At 34.3% G+C, this 27,767-nt stretch overlaps 1 long non-coding RNA gene across 2 annotated transcripts; it reads right to left on the reverse strand.

The window, feature by feature from the left end:
• Nucleotides 1–634: 634 nt before the first annotated feature.
• Nucleotides 635–27,645, reverse strand: LOC143249849 (uncharacterized). Of its 2 annotated transcripts, XR_013028023.1 has the most exons (4): nucleotides 27,445–27,645; nucleotides 26,646–26,904; nucleotides 3,315–3,531; nucleotides 635–1,591 (listed from the first exon to the last, which is right to left on the reverse strand). It is a non-coding gene; the product is annotated as an uncharacterized LOC143249849 (long non-coding RNA). The 2 variants fall into 2 exon arrangements; XR_013028015.1 differs by lacking the exon at nucleotides 3,315–3,531 and having other exon boundaries at nucleotides 640–1,591; nucleotides 27,445–27,638.
• Between the last annotated feature and the right edge of the window lie 122 nt (nucleotides 27,646–27,767).

Consider the following 27,767-nt stretch of genomic DNA (forward strand, 5'->3'; position numbering starts at 1 on the left):
GAGAAAATGTTTTAAAAGAGAAGTGGTGAATTACTGGGGAATTCAAGTGTTGAGTACATAAACAGAAAAGTGAGATCTCATTTTGATGCATTCACACCTTTAGTGAGAATGTTGTGGAACGACTATGGCGGATGGTTCATGGACTAAATAGTCTGGACAAGGCTATGTAAGACCAGCTGGGCCAAATAGTAGCCACTACCTGCTCCTTATGAATTTTAGAACAGTAGCTTAAGTGGTTATTAAATTATAACACAGTCTTCATGAATTTGGCTTGAAACAGAGAAGACCTGTTCTTGTCCAAAGATTAGTCTAAATTTTCAGTAAACCTTGATCAGAACATTAGGTTTAACAGCAACGCACTGGATACTCACTCAGTTGAGCTTTGTTCCTACCAATGATTCACAATTTATGTCTAGGGGGTAAGAGACGGGAGATATACTTAATGTGACTGTTTTGGTAATAGTGAAGAGAAATTAATAAACAGGTACCATTATGAACTGTGTGACCTGTCGTGTGTGTACAACCTGAATATATCAGGTCATCTGATAAGTAATGTCGTTTGTAATGTTAAGATTTAAAAGGAGAACAAAGAACGCAAATATCAACTTTAATTAATTATGTATTTTCCATTACTTTCAGTAACAATTTTCAATACCATGCTTGTACAAATTAGGTGGTTTTGAGACGAAAAAAGTACAAAGGCTAATTTTTAACTCATCCATATAAGTAAACTGTTTTTCATTCAGATGATGTTGCAAGCTTCTGAAAAGATGGTAATCTAAAGGAGCAAGATCAGGAGAATAAGGGGGATTGGGAAGTTTCTCCTAGCCAAGCTCTTCAGTTTTTCTGGAAGTGATCCTAGCGGTATGAGGACGTGTATTGTTATGGTGGAAAACAACTCATTTCACAAAATCAGGTCCCCCATTTTAGTGCATTGCTCAGTCGATCCAGTTGCTGACAGTATCTCTCAGCAGTGATTGTCTGGTTTGGTTGTAACAACGCAAAGTGTATTACACCACCTTTATCCCACCAAACACTAAGCAAAACCTTTCTATGATACAGGTTCGCTTTTGGATGTGGTGTAACTGGTTCTCCTGCACTAACCCACTGTCGGGGGCGCTTACCATTTTAATAGAGTGCCTATTTCTCATCTCCAGTCACTAGGTAGTTCAAAAACGAAGCTTGAAGTTCACGAGAGTGAAGAAATATGCAGATTATCAGCTGACAACTTATGTTGTACCCATTTTTCCAATTTAAAACTCTACCAAGTTGTTGCAAATGTTGATGAACAGTGGAAGGAGATGAATTGTGTTTTGGGGCTAATTCTTCAACAGTTATACCACAATCCTTCTCAAGTGTTGCTAAAAGCAGGTCACTATCAAACTCAACAGGGCGCCAAGTGCGAGCTGCATCTGTCAAACTGTAGTTATCAGTTCTAAACTTCTTTGACACTTCCTTACATTCAGAATGTCATTTCCGTACACCTCTTGAATGCTTCGCGTGGTATCGATAGCACTTTTCCCTTTACTCAACTCGTAAAACATTATATGCCTTATGTACTCCTTTCACACCTCCATGATAATTGTGGCTTCTAAAATAAAGAAAACAAAAACTAGTAAAGAAACGAACTGGCTTACACTTAATGCTTCCCAGTCATCCCATATAACTTATATGACTTTGAGAATAACTTCATTTAGTCAAGAAATATGCATTTAAACTTATCCTATCCTAAAAAGATGACATTACTTATGGGATGGCCTGATACTTTATTCTGATGTAAAAGAATAATCAATGTCATACAGCCAGGCCCATTAAATATTAACACCAGAAATAGTTCATGGATTTGCTAAAAACAGATCATTGTTTAAATAATGGGATTTAGATGGAAATGAAAACATTTTATAAGAAATAGAATCATATATCTGTAACGACAATCAAGATCAATCTTTACTATGTTGATTTAAGCTATAAAATGTTACACAGCCTCAACCACCATGTGGAAAACGTTACATTCGACGAAAAATCGTTAGGTTGAGCACTTACTGTCAAACCTATTTACAGCACTCATCAGAGATGGTTATCTATTAGGATGTAAAGCAGCAGGGTACGATCCACTGACAAGACTATCTAATCGTTTATTGGTTAATAGCTGGTATTTAGAACACTCGGTAGCTGTCACCTCGCTATCACGTGATACGACGTTTCTCGGAGATACTTGATACCTTCTGCCTGTTGAATACTCTGGTAAATCGAAAATGTTTTGATATAGGATGTCAGAGTAATCGTTGGAGGCGGTAACTGTACACCCAGTGATTGTAACTCACAGTTTTCTTACCCAAAAGAGACTGTATCTGATTGGCTGATAAGTGAGGCAAGTCTGGTAAACATTTCATAAAAAAGTACGAAGAAGCTAGACAACACTAAAACATTAGCTCGGTTAAACAAAGATAATAAATTCCGAATAAGAACGAAAGATGGTTTAGGAGAATGAAATTAACGTTCATAAAATGATAAATAAAATTGTCACGTAGTTTTGAACTTACAGAAACAGAGAAACAAAGTGCGGTAAATTTTGTATAAAATTTAAGAAAAATATATATTTTAGTTTCCCACCTCAAAAACATTATTAATATATTAAAAGAAGCTTTAGAATAATTCTATATGATTACCTGACTGAGAATCTCTTTAATATTCAATGGTATCGTAAACGGTAAAAGTTTAACCATTAAGGACTCAAACGGTTCTATGGTATTCTTGAGGGCTTATGACGATAACTGTTGTAAACACATCGCAAATAGCCGATTGCTCAGCTTTGTGCATAACAGATAAACATTAAACTGTTGAATAAATAAAAGTAACTGATTTTAACTTAATCCAAATAACTATTAAAAATCATGAAATAAAAAGAGTGATAACTAAAAGTATAAGTTAAGTGTTGAAATTAAGAATAAAAATTGCACTATTTAAGAAATAAAAACTGTAAAATCTATTTTGTTTACATCCTATAACAGTGAATTTATATGATTCAACTCAATTAATTTGTTACACACATATTTACTTGACCTTTGCAACCGTGAGATATTTATTGTACGTGTGTTTTGTATAGGTAAATTGTGCACGGATTCTATGTAAACAGATCTTGTAAAACAGTTTAAATAAATAACAATACAACAAATGAAATATTTAACAGTACATAAAAATTTATATTGCACTGAAACTAAATTCCCAGGCCCGGCAGGGCCAGGTGGTTAAAACACTCGACTCGTAATCCGAGAGTCGCAGGTTCGAATCCCTGTCACACTAAACATGCTCACCTTTTTAGCCGTGGGAGCGTTATAATGTAACGGTTAATCCCGCTATACGTTGGTAAAAGAGTTAGTGGGTGGTGATGACTGGTTGCCTTCTGTCTAGTCTTACACTGCTAAATTAGTGACGGCTCGTGGTACAACAGAAAGTTTTGGATTTACAATATTAAAATCAGTGGTTCGATTCTCCTGATTGAACACAGCAGATAACCCCCAGGTGGCTCTGCTATAAAAAAAAAGATACGCTCGCTGAAACCAAATAAAACACAGTTTCAAAGATAAGCTCAATTTTTTATTTGTACAATGCATATCACGTACAATAGCATAATTAAAATCTAGCTATAAATTCATAAACTGATTTATTACACTTGAATAACAAAAGGTTATTCTACTTAAAAGTGTTAAAACAGCTACGAAAACCAATTACTATAGTAGCGTTCCGTACAAGTTGCTTATATCTATAAACAGGATGTAAACTTGGTTTATGTGATAATTATAATATAATTCATTGTAAAAGAGAGCAAAAATCAGAACTAATCCCAAAATAAAATTAATAAACAGTGGTAAAGTTCTTTCCATCAAACCGTCGGTCGTTTAGCAGTAGTAAATCTACGGCCAAAACTATAATCCATTGCTTAAAACCAAAGAAATAATTCATTACATCTGGTTAGTCTAAATCAGAAAGTTAAAAAAATTAGTTTACTTCACCATATTAAATAACTTTTCTTTCAACTTGAAAATTAGAAATGTGAAACACTCTGAGGTTCTGAGGAAAGGACGACTTTTGTATGTTTAGAACTTATTCCTAAATTTGTGTCAGTTGTGGATTGCTATATTTAGAAAGAAATAATAAAAAGCTTCTACTGTTTTAATAAAAAAAAAGAGCTACGAATTTCAACTCATACGTGATTTCATATTTATATTTTTATACCCTGGTAATTATAGGTACCACTTATGATCAAATATATATATTTTTAACGTGACAAAACATTTTAATTTGAGATTTGTTTCAGTACTTTTCCACTAAAATGTCGTCCCTTTAAAACGTCGTTTGCTGTAAAGTAAATAGTATTTTCTAAAATATGTTTAATATGAACAAGAAAAAGTTGACTTTCACTAACGTTTCCTGATGAATGTTTAGTTAGAAACGATGTGTTATTTTCCATGAAAATAGCGTTATTTTTAGGGCACCAAAGAATTGTTTGAAGCATTCTAACAAATATGTCTCGCCACTTGAAGGTATATAAACTAGTGTCCTAGGAACAAGTATGGCCTAGTAATTTGCATTCCAGGCTTGCTAATCACTAGGTTCAAAATTTGATCAGCCATATGACACTGAAAACGCTCCACACTTGGGTCTAACTGTGAAAATCAATTTGGATGCTTGGTAAAGAATAGCAACTTAGGCGGCAGGTGCTGAGAAGTGATTACCTTCCTTCTGATCAACAATTTAAAAGTAAGGATGACTATGCAAACCTCTAAATTTTCTGACTTTGCCCTTTAGCCCAAGTGTCAGATTAGGAGCTCTTCAGTTAAGAAGTACCATATTCCATATGACTAAAGCTGTATATATTTCTATGTTACTTTACTATTAATTATCACATTTGTCTCTTCCATTAAACTTTGCTCCCCACCAAAAAAAAATGTTATTTCATAATAGGTGTGTGTGTGAAATTTTCAGATGTACTGATAACCCTACATGTATATACATATATGTATAAATATAAGAATAGTAACAGCAAAAACTAGTGCAACAGAAAACGCAATGCAGTATTAAAACTAGGTGTCTGAGTTAAAACTAGGTATCTGACCTGTCTGAGTTGAAGAAAAGAGACTGGACACAATGTGTATAACGTGAAAATAAATACTTTATACAGTTACCAATTGAAACAAACTTTCGATTTTGTAGAAGACAAAGCACACGACAGCATCACTCTCTACAACTGAGAGCGCGGTATCAAAAATATGGTATAAACTGATATAATTAACCGCTTCACACTTCTTATAGAGTCCACTTGTCATCCACATCTCATTAATTAAAACAAGAAGGATCTGGCCTCCACATATCGATAAACCTCTGAACCTCTAAAAGCACGAGAGTAGAAGACTACGGGATTCTCCAGCGACATCTTCCTTGGAAAATTTCAGAAATACCAAATCTAAATTATTATGGGAATGTATGGATAATGTGAAAATAAAATAAAGACATACCACATTCTATTTATCACATACGGAACACAATATCTGAGCCTAACGCGAATACGCGCGCAAATGTTGAAAACGGTGGTCGGTTAGTTAACCTAGTTATCTTTCTGAGTTAAAAGAGAAAGAAAGCAGAGTATCTTCTTACATTTTAAAACCAATTTTTTATTTATTTTCAAGTCAATTAGACTTTCCTATTTTCTAAAGTTTAAAACCAATGCAAATAACAAGAATACAACAAAAAAACTGTTTTTTGTTTAATTTCGCACAGAGCTACACGAGAACTATTTATGCTAACCGTCCCTAATTTAGTGTAAGACTAGAGGGAAGGCAGCCAGTTATCACCACTTACCGCCAACTCTGAGGCTACTCTTTTACTAACGAATAATACGATTTACCGTCACATTATAACACCCCCACGGCTGAAAGTGCGAGCATGTTTGGGATGAAATGGATTCGAACGCCTTAACCCACCTCGTCACGCCGGGCCACGAAAAACTGTCGAGAATCTATTGTACAAACTATTTCATTTCATGCGATGTTTTATCCTGATATTGTACAAACTATTTCATTTCATGATCTATTGCACTTTTGCGATGTTTTATCCTGATATTGTACAAACTATTTCATTTCATGATCTATTGTACTTCTGCGATGTTTTATCCTGATATTGTACAAACTATTTCATTTCATGATAGGTTAACAAGACAACACTTGAAAAAGATAAGTTAATTATTACACTGATAATACTTCAAACAGAAAATGCAGTATCACAGTATCCTTTAACATTGATGGTCTTAATATTTAAAATATAAAATATAAGATAGTGCAATACCATAACCCTTCAACAAAAATGAAATTTATAGCAATTCAATAATAATTTATCTTTACAAAAATAAACCCTTTAGCATTTTAAATTTGTATAACAGAAAGTACACAACACAAAATGAGCAATAAAATAAGAGCCATCTGACAATGATTATTTTATTAATACTTAGCAATACAATATTGCAAAAGAGAGCTAAAATTTAGAAATGTTAGGCTCGGCATGGCCAAGCGTGTTAAGGCGTGTTAAACATGCTCGCCCTTTCAGCCGTGGGGGCGTTATAATGTGACGGTCAATCCCACTATTCGTTGGTAAAAGAGTAGCCCAAGAGTTGGCGGTGGGTGTTGATGACTAGCTGCCTTCCCTTTAGTCTTACACTACTAAGTTAGGGACGGCTAGCACAAATAGCCCTCGAGTAGCTTTGTGCGAAATTCAAAAAACAAACAAAAGAAACAATAGAAATGTTAAATCGTAAAGCATAATACGAAACAAAATGAAACATACTTTAATCATTTTGTACAGAAACAGACAGGAAAAATTGACTCTAGGACAAGAACAATGAAAAAGTAAAAAATCCATATCATAGACAATTTAATTTTATAAAATTAAACATAAGAGAAGAATAAACATAACGGTAAATAAATTATTTAGCATTAATTAAAACAAATCATTAATTAATGCAATAACAAAATGTTTAAAGTAAAGTAAATACTTAGCTTAAATTACTTCAACATTCCAATAAGTAACATAATTGAGAGTATTTTTTACCATAGTGAAGAAAAAAATATAATACAATAAAGTATTCTGACGTTTAAAACAGCGAACGTACGAAGCAAAAGACACCCATTAACAGTGGTGATACGGATTTCATTAAACGCAAAATTGGTAACCACATAATGATAAATCCCTCCACTGCAGATCAAATATTAAAATATAGAAAAAATTATTTCACCAGTAACAAGTCTGAAAACACAAAAACACTTCTTAACAATGAATTTTTAACAATGATAAATATCATACAAAAGTGGATCTTTAAGTATGAAATAATAATAAAATACTTGAATAACATTTAAATATAATTTGAATATAATGTTACATTTACGAATAAAGAAAATAATTTTACATATTTACATACACCCTACTTTAAAATTCTGGTTAGTCGGAACTATTTTATGAATGATCTCCTTTACCATTCCTAGTTTATTTAATCCCAACGAAGCTTCTTGATCACATTGGTTTAATTAGAGTTACCCTAATTTTTCCTTTGGTCTTCACTCTTCTGACACAAGTTTCAGGCTTTTGGGCACTTAGGTGCCCGAGCCTAGCAGTGCTTGTTCAATATGATGGTTTACTGAAGAGTGTAATGGTCTGAGACAGTTATTTATTGATACTATTGTAAGAAGCTCTTTAGTAACTCTTGGTGCTTTGTTGATGGTGTCGGCAAAGAGGAAATCGATATCACAGTATTGGTGTTTGAAGTGGTGGAAGACAATGAAAACCCTTCGCGATATTCCTTGGAGAATTCCAAGGTTTCAGTACCAGGAATATTTTCTTTTCGAATTGGAGACGTGCATGAACAAGATTCCAATGTTTCCTCATAGCTACAGTGGAGCACTTCACCAGAAAGAACACTCTACATCCAATCTTCTTCATTTTAATTAAGTGTCGCATCTTAGTTAGCAAAGTCAACTGTAAAAAATTGTTCAACTGGAAGACTGGGATCCAACTAAGTGGCAGGAACAGATGTTGCAGTCACTGGTGACTCTGGAATTAGGGATAATGCCGATAAAAGTGGTAGTATGGTGAGCTGATCTTGTCTCATGAGGACCTAATAATTCAAAACATCCTGACTATAGGCTCCTATTTCTCCATTGAAAAATCTAAGTTTTCATAGAGGTTCTGGGAAACACTGCCTGGTCCTTTAAGTTTCAAAGGTCATAGAAAGGTATTCTTCTTCCATAATGAGTCAAGTTGGGACAACTGTATGAGTTTTATTGTAACCCTAGTTAAATGCAGTAGAAAACACAATAAACAGAATGGTTAAGAATTTGATTTTATGTAGAAGATTTACGATTTAAAATGCTTACTAAACTTGATTTCTAATTGATCAAGTTCAGATAGAAATGTAGGCCAAAGTTGTAATGATCTTCTCCAAAAGTAATTTTAAACAGTTATTGTCAACACTATTTCCCTAGTCAAGTATCATTTCTACAGGTATATGTATACAAAATCATAATACATATTAGTACATTTTCTCAAGCGCCCATGATTGTCCCAATCCAGGAGGTTTTATATAAGACATACACTTGACGGGAATACAATCATGCTCCACTCTAAGTTGACGCTAGGCAATGTCTACCTGTAACCTGCATGTATTTCTTCATTGTCTAATTCTTATAAACACAAATTTACTTACCTCTAACTTCTGACTAGGATAAGCCATTAGCGCAAACATCATATATTTATATGACTTCTTTCATAAACAAAGATAGTACAACTTAAAAGCATCTGTTATGAAAAACTTCTGAGTAAGAGTAAATGTATCAACCACATTATACCTGTTATATCCAATGATGACAAGGTCTTTCAAGGACTATCCAAGCCGGGTGGGATACGACGGACATAATAGTGGTGACATGGATAATACTTGCTATCTCAGATTGTGCAATCACACTTCACATTAGCATCTTTTCTAACTGTAACTTGTACCCAAAAACACATTAAAAAGTATTGAGTAAAGTTGCATGCTCATAAAATATTACACTCTGTGTGAAGAAATGTGTTGTATTAAAATCAAATTCAATACTGTATACACCAATATTTTTAAAGTAAGTTGTTGTTACTTTACATAGTCAACTATAGTTTCTTTTAAATATTTTAAATATATGTTTCTATTTACTTATTTTCGAAAAAGGCTACATTGAGCTATCTACTTCGGGGATCCAGACTCCGAATTTTAGCGTTGTAACTTCATAAGTTTATCATTACCCCATCATATGACAATTAAATAGCTATCACATAAAGTAATGTACACTGTCTATCATAAAACATCATTGGATTTGCTCAAGAGTACGGTTTACAATGTATTTCCAGTTTATTGTCAGTTCCCCAACTCTTATTGACCTATCCAGCTGATGTTTTAGGTATTATGTCCATACTATTGTAGACACTATGCCACATTTGCTTTAGGAGATATATCCTACATCATAGTCATAAGGAGCTGTACTTACTGATCAAATAAGAACATGTTTGGCAAAAAAACACACACTATATTCTAACTGCGAAAGCTCTATAACTTTTTACGCAAGCATCCGTTTCTGAACATATCACGAAGTTTTATTGAGTTACATACAAAATTTAATTATAGTATTTTATAGAGTATACAAATAAACTTAGCACTAAAACGTAGATAATAATCCAAATATTAATATTATATAAGTATTAAGACAATATTTTAAAAATATTCAATTTAACGTAGTATGGGAATTGTGGCATTTGCTCTCTAGGCACACCCTCTTTTCTAACTTATTTACCATCCGTCCAAGAAGTAGGAACTTTAACATAAATTACTAAACATAACATTACGTATTACTCAAGCAAAGGATAATTTTACAGCCTTTAATCTTATTTGGTTACAGAGCCATAAAGCAGAAAATCAAAATCAAACCCCTCATGCCACATCCACGGGTCACACCTTCTCTTTCACGAACTGCCAATAGTTCTCTCTGACGTTTAATACTATATTATTTATAACCACAAGAAAGCCAAACTATTATTTTGTCGAATGGCGTATTATATTTTGCTGTTTGTTTTCTTTGTACAAAGAGTTTTCTATTTCACTTCAAGCACATACTTTATTCGCAAGGGAAACACATCGAAAACCTTAACTGAGTTTTGAATGGCTCTTGTAGCATATTTAAAAAGCCAGTAATGTTATAGTTATATGACACTGTTATAGTTTTGTAGTTATATGACATTGTCTTCTTTTTATATCTTTTTATTCTGTGTTTTATTTGATTAAATAAAAGTAATTTAGTGTAGCAGCACCATTAACATACAAGTAATGTCATCGCAAACCTGCCGCAAAAAAAACAACAGAAAAGTTTGTTTTGGAATTTCGCACAAAGCTACTCGAGGGCTATTTGTGCTAGCCGTCCCTAATTTAGCAGTGTAAGACTAGAGGGAATGCAGCTAGTCATCACCACCCACCGCCAACTCTTGGGCTACTCTTTTACCAACGAAAAGTGGGATTGATCGTCACATTATAACGCCTCCACAGCTGGGAGGGCGATCATGTTTGGCGCGACTCGGGCGCGAACCCGCGACCCTGAGATGACGAAGCACACGCCTTAACGCGCTAGGTCATGCCAGGCCCCAACAGAAAAGAAGACACAGATAAGTACTATATTTCTGGTTTCTGATAAGTATTCTTTATTTACTGTTATGAAAGTAACTAAAATGCAAAAATTAGAAACTTTTTACGTTAGATTAAATAAAATAAATAAAATAAAAATAAACCTTTTTCACGGGGTATCTCGCTAACAACTTTTGAGTAGCCAATGCTATGCCTAATTTGATTGGGTAACGTGAGCTACAAGTTTGCCAAGTGGCTAACACCTTTTGTGGCGCTGATATTATTTCGTTTGAAAGGTCAATAAAACAAGCCAGTTTAAGGTTAGGTTATGTATCACAGTTCGCTGACGATGTAGCAGTCTGGAAAAGTGCCCCCACTTCGTCAATAAGCAGCAACGAACCTACAACCAGTCCTAAATAACATCGAAGAATACTGCCAGAAATACAGAATCAAAATCAATATTCCAAAAACCCAAGTCATAGTATTCAGCAGACTGAATAAGCCAAAAAAAGATCCACCAAAACTCTATATGAATGGATCACTTTTACTGACTGCTACTTCTGCTAAATTTCTAGGTCTAACCTATGACTCAAAATTAACGTGGCTACCACATATTAAAAAATGTACTGATACGAATCTGGAAAAGAGCAAACTATGCAAGAAGTCTTTCAGGTAAAATCCAAGGAACATCACCAGACAGCATACTTAAAATCTACAAAACGTACATTAGACCAACAATAGAATATGCATCACCTGCCTGGATTAACATAGCACCCACACATGTACAGAAACTTCAACGTATACAAAATTCTGTACTAACTTCAGCATATAAAGTACCACGTAGCACCTCAACCACATTCATGCACAAGTATGCAAACATAGATACAATAGCTGAAAGACTCGTGCATAATTCTCTAAAATATTTCAATAAGAATTGGCATAAAAATGACTTAATGTGTGATCTCGACAGATATCACGTACATGATGTAAATGGTCCTAAATACCTCTCCCCTTTTAACATATATTTAAGAAATGTAACACAAGCTGGCCACTATGCACAAGACACTTAGTCCTTGTTTCTTTTTATTATAATAATTATTATTTTCTTTTTAATCATTATTATTTTTATTTTTTATTTTTTTTCTCTTTTTGAATTATTATTCAAGTATTGAATAATAATAATTATTATTACTTTATTTTTGTGTGTGTTGCTACAAGTAGTAGTAGCATTCTCTCAATCGAGAAAAAAGGAGAAAAATACAAAAAAAATATATATATATATTTGAAAGTACCAAAAAAAAAAAAAGAAATGAAGAAAAAAAACAAAAAACTTCTTGTTCGTCCATGCATGGACTGAGCCCTGAAATGGGCCTGAGTATGATGTCATTCGATTACTCTGGCCCAAAGCTTTAAAAAAATAATAATAAATAAATAAATAAAATTAAAAAAAAAACCCTAAAGACAGACATTATAATCGTCGGGAGGGGAGGAAGAGGTCAAATGTACCTGACCCTCCTGGGTATCTAACAACATCAATACCCAAATACCGACACAGTGAAACTTGGAACTTTAAGAAGAAAACGATGTATACTGTTACTAGTTTAAAGTTATTTGGTATAAACAGATGTAGTTTTATTATACAGTTGAAGATCATTCTAGAAATAAATAAAAAGGGTAACTTCGTTTTTCTTTATGATGATTAAAAGGTCGATTAAATTCAATAACCTCGTATAAAGTTATGTCAGAGAATTGCTTTGGTCTGTTTTGAATTTCGCGCACAGATACATGAGGGCTATCTGCGCTAGCCATCCCTAATTTAGCACTGTAAGACAAGAGGGAAAACAGGTAGTCATTACCACTCACCACCAACTCTTGGGCTACTCTTTTTCCAACGAATAATAGGATTGACTGTTACATTATAACGCCCCCATGGCTGAAAGGGCCAGCATGTTTAGTGCGACGGGGATTCGAACCCGCGATCCTCAGATTACGAGTCAAATACCTTAACCACCTGGCCATGCCGGCATCATAGGTCAGAAAAAACAACAGATAAAATACAACGTTCTGCCGTAGAAATATTTTTAAACTTACTTAAAAGGGTTAAAGATTATGCAAATAAAATTTTAGAATTTTCAGATGAATAAAAGTATTTCAGTCTCAACACGAAAATTACTTTGCACTCAGAGTAGTTAAATGTATGATTCCAATCCTTGTATAGTCGGATGATTAGGGCACTTGACTCATAATATGAGAGTTGCAGGCTCGAATTCCCTTCACACGAGACATGATCGCCCTTTCTGCTGTGGGAGAGTTAGAATTTAATGGTTAATCCCACTATACATTGGTAAAATAGTAGCCCAAGATTTAGCGGTAGATGGTGATGATTAGCTGCTTTCCCTCTAGTCTTACACTGCTAAATTAGGGATTACCAGCACAGATAGCCCTCGTGTAGCTTTGAGCAAAACTGAAAATCAAACAAACTATCATTCCATATATTTATGTAGGACTTTCTAAGGAAAATACGTCATTAAAAATTCTGATTTCTTTCAATAAAAAAACTCTTAATGCTTATTAAATGTTGTGAAACGTATAAATACAAACAAAGCATATTAAATGTTATGGTTAAGAACTCAGCCAAATCGACTGACCCTGTAGCGATAGTGATGACACAAGACCTGAGATGAGACTTCTAGAGCAAACCACTACACACTTCTCACAGTAGGGATTAATTTTCTCAGACAGCACTTGTTACCTACGTTACTTTGTGATCCTTTCAGTTAAAATAGGAAGGATACAGTATTTCACCAATAAGATAACACTATAATTCAAGACTAGCAACATCGTACATGGAAAATGTAGTGCAAACGGCGCAAAAATAAAGCTATATATATATATCGCAGTCTGTTTAATTGCACGTCCAATACAATACGTGCGCCAAACTTATTAAGTAATGGTGAACTAAAGTTATTCACCTTACTAAATATTCTTAATTTACTTATGGGAAAATTGTCTTTATCAGATTATAATTTTGTTTGTGAATTTATTTGTAGAAAAAAATAGGGTTGTTGATAAAGAAACCACATAACGACGCTCAATGGTTTTATCAAGCATTACTTTAATAATGTATTAAAACATTGACATATAAAACAATTCTTCAAAAAATTACTTTAAAATTAAATAATTCAGAATCATATATTAGCACAAGCAACGTTAAATGCACGCATGTGTTTCCAGTGCACGTAAAATGGTGTTTTGGACAGTATGAATTTTAAGGCTTCATTCATCTGAACAGAACTCTCTTTTCAAAAGAAGAAATGGCGAACGGTTCACAACCAGATAGCTTCCTGGTGTGAAAGCACAAAGTGGCATCCACCTGTGATAGTGAGTCTGTACTCAGACCTCATGCTGTTAGTATGCACCTGCTAATATTTACATTATTGCTATGCCACGAGAAATCACCCAGTCCAGGTGTTTAGTAGAAATGCAAATTCATGTATTTCTGATACAATATATTTTTCATGGTTTCTGTAGTACATGTGTTTTGCAGATGCAACAAGCTCCAGTTAGTTGTGTATTTTTATATATCTGTATGGAACATTTCCATACATTTCCAGTCAAAAGCTCTTAAAATATCATCTCAGTGTATTTCCATTATTTTATGATTTTTATTTATCAAATATTAGTTGAATAATGTTAATGAGCTCCAGTGACACAGCAGTTAGATTACAAACTCATAACGCGAGAAATTGGGTTTCGAAACCTGTGATGGACAGAACATTGTGTAGACTTATGGTTAATTACAAGCAAACAAGAATAAAGTCAAAGCAACGAGAATACATCTTAAATTGAGGAGTTACATCAATTACCACTGAGAAAAGTCGTGGTATAATAAATTCTAAACAGCAGTTGTTTTTTAAAGGCTCAGTTTGAGATACTGAGTGTGTAAAGTCCTTATTTATTCGGCCCTCACACATACAAACCTAAATAGCAGTTAACAACTACCATATATTATACTTACAATATTTCTTTAACATAGGGACGCTAAATTAACTGTGATTCAGTTCACCAACAAAACATACCACAAGCATCACTACAGCTCAACGCACACGCTGAGTTTGCATGACATATCTCGCATACAGACGAACTCAGGTGGAACTTATAATTTCTAAAAAAATACGAAAAAAGATCGCAATATGATCAAATTGTAAATAAAAAACTTATATAGATTTTTTGAATTGGAAAAAAATGTAAGATTTAAACATTAACATCAGAAAATTCAGATTGTCTGTACAACTAATAATCCTTTTAACTTCAAATTCGAACAAAATTTCTTCTTTGTTTAAATTATTTTATACAAAAATTATTATAACCAATCTTTTATTCATGTATAAAAAGTAAAAAGGATAAAAACCACTTGTTAATCAAAACTTCAAGTCATAATTCACTTGAATCTTTTTTACTACAATTGGTATTGCTTTGAAAGACTGTAATTTTTAAATAGCAATATTTAAAGAAAAAACTTTATTTATTTTTATGGCAAACTAGTTATCTTAAGCTGGACCTAAAAGAATATTATATAATATATTATTTTTAATTAGGGATAATGTTTCTTACAACTGTTTTTGTTTATTTTTGAATTTCGCACAAAGCTACTCAAGGGCTGTCTGCATTAGCCGTCCTTAATTTAGCAGTGTAAGACTATAGGAAAGGCAGCTGTTCATCACCCACCACCGCCAACTCTCGGGTTATTCTTTTACCAACTAATAACGCTCCCACGATTGAAAGGGCGATCATGTTTGGTGTGATGGGGATTCGAACCTGCGGTCCTCAGATTATGAGTTGAGCGCCTTAACCAGCTGGCCATGCCGGGCCGGTTTCCTGCAACTGATCATGAAAAAGAAGACAGTATGTTTTAAGAAATCATAGTTTAAAAATATTGTTTAAAAAGAACGATTATTGTATGGTAAGAGCATACTAATTGTTTGTTTGCTTTTGAACTTTTGCGCAAAGTTACACGAAGGCTATCTGCGCTAGCCGTCCCTAATTTTGCAGTGTAAGACGAGAGAAGGCAGCTAGACATCACCACCAACTCTTGGGCTACTCTTTTACCAACAAATAGTGAGATTGAGCGTAACATTATAACGCCTCCACGGCTGAAAGGGTGAACATGTTTGGTGTGACGGGAATTTGAACCCGCGATCCTCAGATTACGAGTCGAGTGCCTCAACCACATGGCCATACCGGGCCATTGAAGGTGGGAAAAAATCTTAAATATCAAAAGTTGAAGGTGAGAAGGACCTCGAATACTACCCCTAATACATAAATCGGATGGATTTCAACCCCTTCCTTCAAAACGTAAATGAGGACTCTTGACTTCTGCTGATGGCTACTAATAAAATTAATGCCTGGAACTCTTGATTGAGTAATCCGAACGCTCAGCTGATTTGTTAGAAAGGAATTATCGTTAAAGCAGAAACTTATTTCATCACCAAGTACGACTCTTCACTTCTGCTTAAAACATCGTTTAGCATTCAGCAAACTACATCTCTTAACCCTAAATGAATAGTGCAGTTTTTGTAGCCATTATAGTTAACGAAAGAAAAACTCTTTCGAAATGGGATTCCCACTTACCGGCACAATAGAAAAATAAAAAGTCGTTTGAAACTTACCTTCAAATCGTTGGATCTGAAGTTGAAATTTTATTTTTACTGAGTGATTTGATAAGTTAATGTTTCCTTCATAGTTATTGTGAAATGTGTGGTGTAATAAAGAAACAATTGCCATCGTATATGGTAAAAATTTCATGTATATGTTCATGAAATGTACACCTAATAATGGACACACATTTACCCCTACAGAATATTTTCATTCACATATCCACAATTATTTATCTTCTTCTGGCTGCATGCTGCAGAGGCTATGTCATGAATACCAAGAATAGTGACATTAATTTACCTGTAGTCGGTGTTTAACCTTGACCCCACAGAGAGCGCTGACATACAGGAAACTAACGTAGTATAATTGTCTCGTAATTGCTGGTGGCGGACGCCCGCAGTGGTACTTATTCCCTGGGACTTAAACAAAATACTCGTTATTATTTTCTAATTATTTCTGACGAACAAGTAAACGTTTTAAACCGTATATACTTAAATTTCTATATACAAACACACAGGAAGTGTCTTATTGTTTCTTGTTGGATACTTGTGGTTTGTTCAAGGACCATTATATGCGCCGTGTTATATCTCAAAAAGCGAACAGAAAAAATCTTTCCACGGTTACTTTCCATAATACGTGGCACTATTGTTTCCATGATATTGAAAATGAGTCTCTTTCTGCAAAGAACATTTATTTATGATTATTTATTATAAATCTCCAGTTAATGTTATTAAAAATTAAAATTATTTTACTTATTAATTGATTTAATACTATTCTAGGGTTGCTTATTATATGTTCACTTTCCTGAAATGATACAATTCAGAGACAAATGATGAATCGAATGATAGAACTGGTTTCATATTTGTTGTTGTTTCGCATCTTAAGTACCTTGAATACTTCAAAAACTAAATCGGTGGGCTGAATGAAATGATTTATTCAATATTAATAGGGGTTTATTGCGGTACCTAAACGACAGCTGAATTTGTTTGTTTGTTTGTTTTGGAATTTCGCACAAAGCTACTCGAGGGCTATCTTTGCTAGCCGTCCCTAATTTAGCAGTGTATGACTAGAGGGAAGGCAGTTAGTCATCACCACCCACCGCCAACTCTTGGGCTACTCTTTTACCAACGAATAGTGGGATTGACCGTCACATTATAACACCCCACGGCTGAGATGGCGAGTATGTTTGGCGCGACGAGAATGCGAACCCGCGACCCTTAGATTACGAGTCGCACGCCTTAAGACGCTTGGCCATACCGGGTCAACGACAGCTGAAAACACCTCACACGTAATTGTATAAGTTCTTTAACTCTTTCAGAAAATGACTACTCTTACAGCGGTTTGTCTGCGGAATTACAACGCTAGAAATAAGGTTTCGATACCCGTGGTGGGTAGAGCACAGATAGTCCACCGTGTAGCTCTGTGCTTAGCTACAAACAAACAAAGTCACCGAATAGTGAGATTTGACCCTCACTTGTTTAGCGCACCTACGGTCTCAAATTTCATAGCGTGTAACGAATCGCAAACCATGATGAATCCCGGGATTCATGATATAAGTACTCTAACAAATAGACCAATTCCGATACAAATGTGTGAGCAAAAGTCAACGGTTGTATCATTAATTCTCCACTTTCTTTTTAGACATTAATTATTATTACTGACACTATGTTTGATATTTTATTTATTTTTTTCCATTTCATTAACTTAATTACCTCCTGTTAATAATAACAATACCTTGACAGGCTTATAGATTTGAATAGTACTTTGGCGTTTCAATCTTGCTAAAGACGTAGGTCAATTAACTATATATATTCTATTCCCCCTCGTTAAAAAACAACAAAAACAAAGTCAATCCTTATTTGGTTTTTGGACACATGCAAACAAAATATTCACATAATGAACACATGTAAGCTACTTAAAGTTCATACTGGTACATTTTCTGATGTATCATATTATACGTGCTTGGTGTTCTCAGAACGAGGCTACAATATGAATGACAAGGATGTTGACGTTAATTTACCTAAAGACGGTGTTTATCCTTGACCCCAGGATGTGCGCTGAGTCTAATTATCCAATAATTGCCAGTAACGTACCTATACAGTCGGCCCTAAGTGGTTGACAGAAGTACAATGTTTATTAATTACGCTGCTCCACGAACGTCTTTCTTTTCTTTCGTGTTGTATCTTACCAGTTACGGCTTTAGACCCTGGAAGAAAATCCGTGTCTGGCTTATAACCTTAAATCCCCAAGCGCTGACTGTACATTTCTAATGTTTCTCAATCCGTCTTCAAACGTACCAGTTATGTTACAAAACGTTCTTGTTCTTCAATTTGAAATATAACATTTATTTACAAAACGTCTTTGTTCTCCACTTTCAAATATACCAGTTATGTTACAAAACGTTCTTGTTCTTCAACTTAAAATATACCATTTATTTTGCCGAACGTCTTTGTTCTCCACCTTCAAATGTACCAGTTATGTTACAAAACGTTCTTATTCTTCAACTTAAAATATACCATTTATTTACAAAACGTCTTTGTTCTCCACTTTCAAATGTACCAGTTATGTTACAAAACGTTCTTGTTCTTCAACTTAAAATATACCATTTATTTTGCCGAACGTCTTTGTTCTCCATCTTCAAATAAACCACCTATTGTACAACGCATTCTTGTTTTTCAATTTAAAATATACCATTTATTTTACACAACGTCTTCGTTCTCCATCTTCAAATAAATCACCTATTGTACAAAATGTATTCATGATAAATGTTATAAAAATAATAAAATGATCAAAACATCTGTTGACATTTTTTCTTCTTAAATAACGAGTGAGGGTGACATTTTGATAAATATTCTATTTATTAATATTGTAAATAATGCAGTAAACACTCCAATTTTGCATAAGAGTTTTTATTTATCGTAACACAACTTAAACAAACTTCCTAACAGAACGTTTCCCAAAGTGTGGAGCGCACCCCCAAAGGACGCATAAGTTTGTATGCAGTTTCACACAACGATGACTTTAATGACATATAGTATGCTCGTAGCTTTCAGTTTTACTAATACTAAAATCGGACTTTTAATTTCAACTGGGCAATATAATAAGTTTAGTATGACTAGTGCTGTCACACGCTAGGGCTGTGATAAGTCTACGGATTTACAACGCTAAAATCAGCAGCTTGATTCCCCTCGATGGACAGAGCAGAATGCCCGATGTGGCTTTGCTGTAATGAAACACAAACAAACACAATGACTATTGCTCCGTAATAATCAATAATGTTGCTGAAATCTGGTTCGATTGACTAGATGTAAGCTTGAAAATATAATATTTGAATTTTGATTTAATTTGTTTCTGTACTTTTTTGACGATCCCTATTCTCCCTTTTCAAATTAAAGAATACTTTTTAAGCTAAATAAGTACCTATGCATTCAGTTGAATGTTACATGTGTTTTCAATAATTTACTGCTGCATCCAACCGTTATTTACTGAGCCAAATGGTTTTATGCCTGAGGTTTCGTGTAAATACGCGTTTAACAAGAGTCGAGTATTAAGGAAGTCGCTTACAACAACATGCATATTTACGCATCTATAGTCACGTAGATCAAATTTTTATGAAAATAATGAAGTTTCAAACAGGTCTTGGGAACTTGCAGTGTTTCATATAGTACATGTGTCAATATTTTGGTGCAAAATATTTAGCCGATTTTGTAAAAGGCTTGTGAAACAAAAATATGAATAATAGTAAAATCATAATATTAAAATACGCATTCATAATTTCAGTGAAGTACGAAACACAACAGAATAAGGTACCACTCGAAAGAGAAGTCTACTATGGTTATCGTCTAATATTAGAAAGCTCATGAAATAGTCACATAAAACTACGTAGACACAAAGTACAATAACGAACTCGAAAAATGATGAATTCTTAAAATGACAATTTTCAATAAATGTGCTATAAGTTGTACAATTTATTTTACCCTTAATACACATTAGTAAAAGCAATTTTTTCTTGAATGGCGGAAATTGAAGGACTTGGAAACAATTCTTCAGGACGAAGAAATGAATATCGTTTTAATTAATTTTAAAACTACCCTACGACGTACTCAATATTACATTCATTTCTGTCGTCCAAGTTTCAATAAAGTATGGTAGCCATTTCTTTTTTGTACGTCGGCTTGTAAAACTATAATCAATATTAGTAAAGCTGAAGACACTATTATAAATGCACACATTGTTTACTTTAATAAAACAAAATGTTTCTGACTTGTATAACAGTGCTTAAATGACTTCTGCACTTCTGCGATGCTTTAAGAGCTTCTTATGTAGAAAGCAAAGAAGAACATAGGAAAATACAGAGGTTGGGAACCTCGGCTTTCAGTAACCAACGTAAAAACAGCCCTACAACCTTCGCAGGAATTTGTTTAGTAGCTGTGCAGAAATCTATGGTTTTTACTATAGATTTCGATGCTTGACAATAAAATATTTATTGTCGTTTTTCTGTAGGCTTGGAAAAGAGAAATAATATGAAAAATAAGTAAATTAATTTTGTATTTTGTTCAAGAGTCAGAATTATTAATATTTTAGTAGTTGTTGTTTTGAATTAAGCACAAAGCAACACATACCGTTGAGCCACTGGGGGGCCATATTTTAGTAGCCTCAGCCATTAAGATAGAATTACTTGAGTGTTGTTTCAATAACAAGTTTGCTTTTTAAGATGATTTTCGCCAGTATGTTCTTATTCGAAGTTTTATTAAAGTTTTGGGCGAACACTCTTATAAATCACAGTCGTGGTTTATGATAATACGTTTGCAATTGTCTCTTCAAATTTTTTCACGAAAGTTGCTTAATCAAACGCTACAAATCCCATATTGTTACAAAGGTCTTTGTCTTAGAAGTCCAAATTGTATATTGGCATTAACGTTTAGAATCGTTTTCGAGAAGACAGTGATAGGTTTACAGGCTTATAATGTTGAAATGTAGGATTAAACTCTCGGTGGTGGACACACCAGATGACCCAATGTGGCTTTGTTCAAAAAAGAACCAACCATCTATTCAGAAAGACCTGAGCTGTTCTAATCAAACGTCTTAATACAATGACTCTGCTATATAATAGCACAATCTTGTCATCGTGTGACGACTGACTTCGACTTCACCTTTCGTTTACTTATTTATGAAGTATTTCAAATAAACGATACCTAACTCACGTTTAACTACAATGGGCTTTATCAACTAATTTAGGCCCAAAATACGCATATACAGTTGATTCAAAACTATATGTTTATCGCTTTAAGAATACGCATTCAGGCGTTTTTGCACATTCAGCTAAGTTTGCTTTCATAACAGCTTTACATTTACTTTACTTTGCAATAATGTAGCTTCGGCTCGTTTCATAGAATGCTATAAATATTTTTCGGTACCTTTCTCTCAGTATGGGTTTCATTCTTCGATTTTGTGAGTTTCTTTGTTTGAGCTCGTAAAACGGTGTCACTCACTGAATGCCTATAGCTGTTTCATATTGTGTACACCAAGTTAATCCACATTATTTTCTTCAATGTCATAACATATAAGGAATATAACCGTCTTGAAAATTTTATATCCCACACTTAAACACATCTTTAAGATCTCAATGAAAGGACTATTACACACTCTTTTTTCTGACAACGATGAATTTTTAGTGTTATCACATTACCCGCACAAAATGTCAAAATGTAGTTCTGATACAATCCCGTCGCATACCAACTTTATATCGGCTGTATTTGTCACGTGATATATTACTTTGCATAGTTCAAGATGTTTTATTATAAAGTACTCAACTCTTTGTAGAATCTGAAACTATATCCATAAACGATTGAGAAATAACCGTTGGTGTGGAATTCTTTTTATATTCTGGCAAAGTGATGGTGTTTATCTTACAGGTAGCTCATTGTGTAGCTTTGTACTCTGCCCATCACGGGTATTGAAATTCGTTTTTGGGGTTGAATGTCTGCAGACATTCCACTGTGCCACTGGAAAGACTTGTTACTTATAGTTTACTAGATATTTCATGCTATCCTACTACAAAATCACTAAACGTTCACACAAGCACAATGTTCAAAGCAGACTAACAGTATGCTATGCAGTGTTCTAGGACTAAAAACATGCAAAATCTGCGTTGTTTTTTTCTCAATAGAAAGATCTATAACGGGCTATCTGCATTTTGTCCGCTTCGAAGAATGGAATCTGGGATTTTAGAGCTGTAAGTCGGTAAACTTACCATTGGCCCACCGATAGAAGAGACCCAGCATGGCCAGGTGGTTAAGACACTCGACTCGTAATCTGAGGGTCGCGGGATAGAATCTCCACCACAACAAACATGCTCGCCTTGTCATCCATGTGGGCGTTATAACGTGACGGTCAATCCCACTATTTGTTGGTAAAAGAGTAGCCTAAGAGTTGGCCGTGGGTGGTGATAACTAGCTGCTTTCCCTATAGTCTTACAATGTTAAATTAGGAATAGCTAGCGCAGATAGCTCTCGAGTAGCGTTGCGCGAAATTCAAAACAAACTAAACCAAAACAGAAAGACGAAAACCGAAAAGAATATTTCTTTTGTTTGTTTTATGAACTTGTTTTACTTTTCAAATTCAGAAATATGAGGCGAATATAATATATATATAAGTTTTGAACACATATATATAAGTTTTCCTTTATATTATGTTTGAAGAATTAATGAAAAATCTTTAAAAAAGGTGAAACTGTGGGAAACGAGGTACAGTTTAATTGGCACTTTCACATAGTCTTGGGACATTGCGCGCATCAGCAGTTCTTAAACTGTACAAGGAATGTACAAGCTTTTCCTAATTTCATTTTTGTTTGTTTTTGTTGTTTTTAATTAGGTTCCATTATCAAGCCATGCATGCCAAATGAACAAACAAATATATTCGTTCTCCACTGACCACCCCAACTGTTTTAAATTTAAACTTATTTTTTAAAGTTTCATTTACTTTCTCACGTTTCAATAATAAGTGGTTAATTGTCTAATTTTTTATATATTTTGAAATTCATCTGCGATAGATGTCACTAGTATGGAATCCGATTTTCATACTATAAAATTAAAAAATATATATTAATTTATTTTAAATCTCTATTATTAAACAAACGAAATTTTTGCAAAATTTTCAGATCATGTCAGTTTACGTGAAACAAAAAATGGTGGATATTTTTTCAATTTTTTTAGAATAGTCTGAATTTTCAGAAGAATACATCTTATCTTTACACAACGTTTGTTCGTTTGTTTTAGAATTTCGCACAAAGCAACTCGAGGGCTATCTGTGCTAGCCGTCCCTAATTTAGCAGTGTAATATTAGAGGGAAGGTAGCTAGTCATCACCACCCACCGCCAACTCTTGGGCTACTCTTTTAATAGTGGGATTGATCGTCACATTATAACGTCCCCACGGCTGAAAGGGCGAGCATGTTTGGCGCGACACGGATGCGAACCCGCGACCCCTTTACACAACAATAGTTTTTTTTTTTCAAGTAGAATGTTAATCGGTGTGATTATCATTAAATAAATCCAGCTGCTTCTATTTATACTATTGTTAAACAATTATATAATGTTGAAACAATAACTTGCTCAATTAATTTTTGATATGTAAATAATAACGTTTTGACATCGATTTTATTGTTTTCACATTAACTGGCCCAGCATGGCCAGAAGGTCAAGGCACTCGACTCGTAATTCGAGAGTCGCGGGTTCGATCACCGTCACACCAAACATGCTCTCCCTTTTAGCTGTAAGTACGTTATAAAGTGATGGTCAATCCAATTATTCGTTGGTAAAAGAGTAGCCCAAGAGTTGGCGGTGGATGGTGATGAGTAGCTGTCTTCACTCTAGTCTTACACTACTGAACTAGAGACGGCTAACGCAGACAGCTCTCGTGTAGTTTTACACTACTAAACTAGGGACGGCTAACGCAGATAGCTCTCGTGTAGTCTTACACTACTGAACTAGGGACGGCTAACGTGTAGCTTTGCGCGAAATTGAAAACAAACAAATACATTAAATTCTCGAGAACTAGGACTGTTCATTTCGTGGGGTCCTGCGGCACAGGAGTAATACTTCATTAGTCTTTTATCTCTACTAACTTTGAAGGTCAAAATCACTAAAAGATTTTGACATTTTGTTACGTTAAAATCTTGCGTCATGTGCACATAGTTGTTGCATTTGATGTATAAAAGTAATTTACATAAATTTGTGCGTGAAAGAATAGAGGTTCAACTCACTCTTTCGGTCGAGTGCAGCTCAGAATTGAGCACCCCAAACAACTGAGGCTCTATGACTCGCGCTTCATTACCGCCAAGAAATAAATCATGTGTGTGTGTGTGTGTGATGTTCATGTAGCAAAGCCACATTGGGCTATCTGCTGAGTCGACGGGAATCAAATCCCTGATTTTAGCGTTGTAAATTCGTAGACTTATCGCTGTACCTGCGGGAGACAATCGAGTTCGCGCTTTGAGACCGTGGGTGTGTAATAAGAGTTGTCGGTGGGTGCTTTTCTACTTCAATAGTGTGACTTGAACAATTATTTAATCAAATGATTCTAAAAAAGAAATTAAAAGCCGTCTTAATTTGATTTTTATTCGTTCTCCCTTATTCTTTAGACAGACAATCAAACAGATGACGCTTAGCACAGTAGCCGTGAATGGTTTGTTTTAAAACAATGTCCCATGGGGCTATTTGCTGTGTCCACCACATAGAATTCGAATCCCAGGTTTTAACGACGTAATTCCTTAATTTTACCGCTTTCTCTTCAAGGGGTACCGTGTACTATTGTACGCTTTCATCTATTTAACTTTTGATTGACCATGCTAGCTTTATAGTATTTGTATTTTAGAGTTAAGAACTGGGAAAAACTTGATCCACTTAATATGGACTAACACGTAGAAAAATACTTTGATGAACAGATGTATTCAACATTTAATAGAATTCAATATTTTTATTAAGAGATAAGAAGTTTGATCATACAACTTCTGTTCACCAATAATCAGTTTTATAATTAACGTATAAAGTCTCAATGGACAAGTGATTTCTAGTTTCTATATCATTTTTCTTTTAAAGCTTAACAGCGCGAAAACAATTGCAAATATAGGGTTAAGCTATCTTCATAATGAGCTGACTTGTAACTGTCAAAAAACAATTACTACATTAAAAGTAGAATAACGAAATTAATAGTAACGTTTATAAGTACAGCGAGATTGCAATAAAAACCTGAAATAAATTTATTTAAAATTCATTATAATTCTCATGGAATGAATGTAATAATATTAAAAAAAAAGCTACTTATGTTTTCAAAATAATATTTACTTTGGCTTTGTAATAGTAGAAAGATGTATGTATTTAAAGTTTCAAAATTTTGATTACGTTCTGTTGACTCTTGAAGCTTTAAGTGTCACCAAGATGCTGTTTCAAGATCGTAACTCGTACAAAAGAGGAATAGACCAGGAACGTTAATGTAGCATGTTTTGAATTTTGCGCAAAGCTAACACAGCAGTGCAAGACTAGAGGAAAGGTAACGGGTCATTACCGCCCACCGCCAACTCTGTGAAGTACTGTTTTACCAACGAATAGTGGGATTAAAGGTTACAAATAATGCCCCACCGGCTGAAAGGGCGAGCATGTTTGGTGTAATGGGGATTTGAACCCGCGACCCTCAGATTACGAGGGGAGTTCCTTAACCACCTGGTCATGCCTGGTCTATAACACGTTTTAATTTCATCGTTATATAAGAAAAAATAAATAAAATGATAAAGAAAAACCTGTTAAGTTGCTGATTATAAGGTTAAAGGGCACCTCCTAGTGAGTTCTTTATTTACTCAAGAATTAACGTGTGGTGACCTGGTTAGCTTTATGCTAATATAATTAATTAAAATAAATGACAAATCTGAGATCGTCTACTAACAAAGAATTTGTCACTTTAAATAAACTTTGGTGTGTGTGTGTGTTTTTTTTGTATTTATTTTCACAGTTCATCAAATGTAACAAGAGTAAAGCTTTTACTTCAGTCATTGAACAAAGCGCTTTTTGTCATTCATTTGTGATTCTCGTGATGGAAACAGAAAAATAAATTAAACGACGTTATATTCGATGTTTAAATTTAAATATAAATTTCCAACTTCTTTAATGAGAAACAAAATTAAGAATATTACTCATCAACTTATAAAAATACAAATATATGATATTTTAAACTCTACCGCATAGTAGCTAAATAATATCTCTAAATTTGGATCACAAGCTAGTAACAAGTAAAATTAGGTTTATTAGCACCTGACTTTTCGGTTGCAGCCTTCTTCAAGTCTTGGCCTGGAATGGTATGCTAAGGTTGGTGACGCGACTCGTATTTTGCAGGTCGCGGGTTCTAATCCTTTCATTGAATGTGGGAAGTGTTATAACGTGACGATCAATCCCACTATTCTGTTGGCTGTGTCTCGTGGACGATGTTGACTTGCTGCCTTCCCTCTAGGCTCTCACTTTTAAATCAGGGATGGCTGGTACAGATGGTCTTAAAGCAGCTTTGAGCGATATTCTACAAAGAAAACTCAAACGTCACATCTCTTTTTTTCAGTCCTACGGTGTATATTGCGAGGAGGTAAAGGTCTATAATGGACATGTAAAAACATAATAAATGGTAATTACTCTGTTCCAAGCAGGCAAAATTAAAGCAAGCAAGCAAACTACATCGCCAACATTCAACCTTCAACGACAAATGTCTTGCACAACCACCCCTGTTTATTGTTTTTTTCTCATAAACGAAAGGCTTATTATAACTTTCGGGAATTGTGCCCCTAGGGTGAAGGAAAATTTAGTTGTAGCCCCATAACGGCCTAAGTGAAAATGTAATTATTCGATATAATAGTTAAAATATTTAGTTCATAAATAAGGCATAAGTTGAACCACAATTGTCATTTTCTTCATTTCGTAGTCGTATTTATTCATACTTTTAACCCAATACACATATGTAACCATACAGATTTGAAGAAAAAATAATAATTAGATACATGGCTAGAGGGATTAGTGCTATAAATTTTATAAAAAAATAAATATATTTTAAAAATAGCCCAAATACCGGAAACTGTAAATCTGAACGGAAGTAGTTCTCGTCGCCCTCGCATTTATGAATGTGTACACGACCTTACCAGCCAGCCTATGAATGTGTACACGGCCTTACCAGCCAGCCCGTATCCTCTGCGGTTAAAGTGAACATGGAAGTTTTTTTAGATGACTATTAACGCAACTAAGAGGAAATCCGCTGTGTTTACTGAACCGAGAATTCAGCTACGCACCTGGTAAAAATGGTTTTCGTTCGTATGATTGTTATACATGTATCGAAAAACGAAGCCTGAACTAAACATTTATACCTGCAAAACACACCTGCTACTCACTCAGCTG

Source organism: Tachypleus tridentatus, chromosome 1, assembly GCF_004210375.1.
Source record: "Tachypleus tridentatus isolate NWPU-2018 chromosome 1, ASM421037v1, whole genome shotgun sequence".
Classification (NCBI taxonomy): domain Eukaryota; kingdom Metazoa; phylum Arthropoda; class Merostomata; order Xiphosura; family Limulidae; genus Tachypleus; species Tachypleus tridentatus.